Source organism: Bombus affinis, unplaced genomic scaffold (assembly GCF_024516045.1).
Source record: "Bombus affinis isolate iyBomAffi1 unplaced genomic scaffold, iyBomAffi1.2 ctg00000741.1, whole genome shotgun sequence".
Lineage (NCBI taxonomy): Eukaryota > Metazoa > Arthropoda > Insecta > Hymenoptera > Apidae > Bombus > Bombus affinis.
The window spans coordinates 40,001-45,000 of record NW_026109324.1 but is presented as its reverse complement, the minus strand read 5'-3'; the positions used below and the strand labels follow the sequence as shown (position 1 = coordinate 45,000).

At 53.6% G+C, this 5,000-nt stretch overlaps 1 pseudogene; it reads left to right on the top strand.

Annotated features, from left to right (window-relative positions):
• The window catches only part of LOC126928248 (large subunit ribosomal RNA), a 10,245-nt pseudogene that overhangs the window by 2,407 nt on the left and 2,838 nt on the right, over positions 1-5,000 (top strand).

Sequence of the window (5,000 nt, the reverse complement as noted above, 5' to 3'; positions counted from 1 at the left end):
CTCTGAGGAGCGGGGCGTGTCGGGCTTGGTCGGGAAGCGGGTTTGGCTGACGTGCCGGGCCTGGGCGAGCTGAACGGGACGCGGCGTATCTCTCTCTCGGGGGGGATATCGTCGCGCACCCCGGATCCGAGCTCGGTCCCGTGCCTTGGCCTCCCGCGGATCTTCCTTGCTGCGAGGCTTCCGTGGCGGTTTTACCGTCGCGGTCGTTCTCTTCGGCCGCCATTCAACGCTCAGCTCAGAACTGGCACGGACTAGGGGAATCCGACTGTCTAATTAAAACAAAGCATTGCGATGGCCCCCAAGGGTGTTGACGCAATGTGATTTCTGCCCAGTGCTCTGAATGTCAACGTGAAGAAATTCAAAAAAGCGCGGGTAAACGGCGGGAGTAACTATGACTCTCTTAAGGTAGCCAAATGCCTCGTCATCTAATTAGTGACGCGCATGAATGGATTAACGAGATTCCCTCTGTCCCTATCTACTGGTTTTCCAAGATGGCGGCAAGTGGGACGGACGCGTGCACGTCGCTCCGCAGTCTATAAACGAAAAAACCGGGCAAATTAAAAAGTTCGGGCGTAAAAATTAATTTAAAGCAAAGTGGGAGTGCCGAGGAAAACGTGTAGTTAAAAAGAATCGTGGAGATCGCCGAATTCAGAGCGAAAAAAGCTAATGCAAATCGCCACGTGCGAAAAGTGAGGTTAGCTGACGCGACGGATAGGAAAAACCGAAAAATCAAAGATCTCGGGAGCGAAAAATAATTCAATAGGCAGAGTTAGTGCTTAAAATAAAGTGCATGCAAAAATATTAGTGGAGATTTCCGCAATAAGCGCGGAAAAAGCAAAGTAAGTGCCGCGTGTGCGAAGCGAGGTTAGGCCACGTGGCGGACAAAAACGCGTAAATCGAAGATCTCGGGCACGAAACTAAAATAATAGGTAGTGCGAGTGCTAAAAAACATAGTGCACACCGAAAGTTTAGTGAAAATTGCCGCAATAAGCGCGGAAAAACAAAAGAAAGTGCCGCGTGCGCGAAGTGAGGTTAGGCCACGTGGCGGACAAAAACGCGAAAATCGAAGATCTCGGGCACGAAAACTAAAATAATAGATAGTGCGAGTGCTAAAAACATAGTGCACACCGAGAGTTTAGTGGAAATTGCCGCAATAAGCGCGAGAAAAGCAAAACAAAGTGCCACGTGCGGGAGGATAGGTTAGCGGACGCGCGGCAGCCATCTTGGGTCGAGCGACCGAAGCGCCGCCGCCCGGGCATCTTGGGAACCAAGAGCACGCTGCTAGGCGGCAAATTCAAATTCAAATTCAAACCCAGGGGTTTTGAACTGTGAAGAGCACGCCGCCGGACTCAGCGCGGGAGTGCTCGCGGGAACAAAGCGCCAACTGAAAGTCCGCGAGGGGGATTCAATACGCCGCTGGACATAGCCACCGGGAAGCGAACAGCCGCAGCGGCAGCCGCAAGAAGCGGCAAGGAGCCGGTGAAGCCGACGCTAGGGCACTCGTCGCCAGGCGCAGAGGCCAGAGTGGTCCTCCAACCCCTGAGGAAACAGATGGAAAAGAACGAGGCCACTCCAAGCCCGAGGATACCAGAGAAGACGATGAGAGCAAGCCTGGGGAGAAACAACCCCCCCAGAGATGAGGAGAGATTGGCCGGGGAGGATAAGCGGCAAGTGCCCGATATAAAGGCACAGGCCAGTGACATAGAGAGGAAGGTCACGGCGTTCTGCTTAGACTCGGCCAGGAAAATAAACAAGGAACACGCCGCAGTAATCCTACGGCACTTCAAAGAAATGAGGGGCATTGTTGACGAGCTACTGCTCCATAATAGCTACCTGACAGGCAGGCTAGAGCAGAGTGCCGGAGATGAGAAGAATAAGGAAACGGCGATAATGAACGCCGTCAACAAAGCAACCAGGCGGCTAGAAACAGCCGTCTTGAGAACGACGCAGCAGGAACAGAGGGAGCCGACATATGCCGAAAAAGTAAAGATAACGAGCAACAAGGTCGAGCAGACGGCGGTCAAGCCGCCCAAAAATGTGGTCATAATTCGACCGGAAAGAGAAGGTGGCGAGATTCAAACGAGCGAAGAAGCACTTGACGCGGTGTTCACCCTAGTGAATCCCCGCAAGAGAGGAATCCAAGTTACGGCCGTCCGGAAAATAAAGGGAAACGGCCTAGCCGTTGAGACGACGAAGCCGGAGAGCCTAAAAGAGTTCACCGAGAACTCGAAACTAAAGGAGGCTGGACTAAAAGCTAGCACGCCGCAGCGGAGACCCCCCAGGATGATCATCTACGACGTCCCGAGGGACATTCCAGAGAAGGAGATCCTGGCCTGCATGAGGAAGCAGAACCAAGAAAGACTAAATGAGGACGACGTTGCAGCCATCAAGTTCTGCTTCAGGACCGGCAGAAAGGATCAAGAGGAGACGAACTGGGTCATCGAAGTGCCCCCCCAGGTAAGGGAGAAACTATTGAAAGGTAAGATCTTCCTCTCATGGAATGCCTGCAAAGTTAAAGATTACATAGCAATTAGTCGCTGCTACAAGTGTCAAGGATACGGACACGTGGCAAAATATTGCCGCGTTAACTACGAAATCTGCGCGCACTGTGCAGAAAGTGGGCACAGCACTAAAGAGTGCAAAGATAAGGATGGGCACGCCACCTGCGTAAACTGCAAGAGAGCAGGGAGGAAGGGCGACCACGCAGCTTCCAACGCGAAATGCCCAATGTATACGAAAGCCTTGGAAGCAATAATAGCAAGGACGCAATATGTATAAAGAGCAACGCAGGGACAGAAGAGGACTTGGGAGGAAAAGGGAAATAAGGATCCTGCAGCACAACATGCAGCGATCCAAAACAACTCCTTATGAGATCCGGACGCAAATGGACGCCGATGGGGATGACATAATATTAATGCAAGAACCATACAGCGTCGATGGGAAAATACCCGGATTCGGCACAGGAGTCGCGATCGCCTGCAGAGGGTCGAAGCACAACCCGCCAATGGCGGCCGTAGGGATAAAATCAGAGACCCTAACGCCCCTCGAGGTCGCCGAACTCTGCACAACACACTGTTCCTGCGTGCAGATAAGCGACGGGGAAACAGAGGTGTACGCGGCAAGCCTGTACTTTCCGCCGACAGGAAACATCGAGGTCGGCGTGCAACAGTTGGAGAAGGTACTACGGTGTCTCAGAGGCAAGAGGATCATCATCGGCCTGGATGCGAACGCAAAATCACCGCTGTGGTGCAGCAGGAGCACCGACGACAGAGGCGAGGCCCTAGAGGCAGTCATAGCGCAGTACGGTCTCCATGTCCTGAATCAACCAGGACAACCCCACACGTTTGAAACAACTCGAGGGCGATCAAACATAGACGTGACGATGGCGAGCCCAGAGGCAATACTCCTTGTAAAGGGCTGGAGGATACGCGAAGATGGTACCTCCAGTGACCACCGGATACTGGAGACGCTCCTCGACTTCGGGACGAGAAGCACCACACCGCAGCTTCAGGAAAGACGCTATAACACGCGAAAAGCCAACTGGGAGGTATTTCAGAGTGCCCTCACAGAGAAAATGGAGGCACTCAAAGAAACAACCCTCCAGCAGGCAGAGGACGTCGAAAGAATGGCCGGGCAACTCCAGGCAACCCTGATAGGTGCCTGCGACACCGCCATCCCAAAGAAGAAATGGTACTACAGGTCAGTACCCTGGTGGACGCCCGAACTCACCAGAGCAAAGAGAAACACCTACCAGGCGAGAAGAAGGTATCAGGGGGCCAGGGACCCCGCTACGAGGGAGCAGGAGAAGCTGCGGTACAGGTCAACACGAAAGGAGTATAAGAGGATGCTGGCAAGAGCAAAAATCCAGAGCTGGCAGGACTTCGTCACCAAAGAGGGTAACAGGGAACCTTGGGGCATCGCTTACAAAACAGTCGCAAGGAAACTCAGAGGAGAGGAAACAACATCGACGCTGAAGACGCCGCTCGGATATACCTCCAACTGGCGAACGACCGCGGCAGCGATGTTGTCCGCACTTCTACCCGACGACGAGGAAGACACCGAAACGGAGGAGCAGAAGGAAATAAGGCGGAACTCGACAAACCCCCCCAACGTAGAAGACACCCCTGAATTCAGCTTCGAGGAACTCAGTGACGCCGTGAAACGGCTGAGGAAGGGGAAGTGCCCAGGCCCCGACCTGATTGAGGTCGAAATAATCCAACGGGCCTGGGGAAGAATACACCAGGAGCTCCTAAGGCTCATGAACGGCTGCCTCGCCTGGGGAATATTCCCCAAACGGTGGAAGGTCGCAAATGTTATCACCATCCCCAAGGGACCGGATCGGGACAGAAGCAATCCGAAATCCTACAGGCCAATCTGTCTGCTCTCCATGATAGGCAAGCTGCTAGAAAGGCTAATGGCCACCAGGATGGCACCTATCTTCCACGACCACGCGCTCTCCTCCGACAGACAATATGGCTTTCGCCCCGGAAGATCGACGGTGGACGCGATCATCAAGCTCCGCGAGAAAATCGAGCAAATGAGCGAGAAGAGGTACGTCCTCGCAATAGCACTCGATATATCAGGAGCCTTCGACAACGTCTGGTGGCCGAACGTGCTGCACGAGCTCAAAAGAAGAGAATGCCCCGACAACCTGTACCGGTTAACAAGGAGCTACTTCTCCGAAAGAACCGTACAGATTGCTGGGAAAAACGAAGCAGTGAGCAAGCCCGTCACGAAAGGATGCCCGCAGGGATCGGTACTGGGACCAAGTTTCTGGAATCTCGTATTTGATGACCTGCTGGCTGAGCTAGCGGGAAACGCGACAGGGTGCGAACCCATCGCGTACGCGGACGACATCGTGATTCTAATTGCCGGCAACACGAGGAACGAGCTCCAGGAAAAGGGACAGGAGGTAGTTACCCGAGTCTCTACCTGGTGCACCAGGAAGAAGCTAACGTTATCGGCACAGAAAACGGAGATGCTGCTCGTCAAAGGTAAGC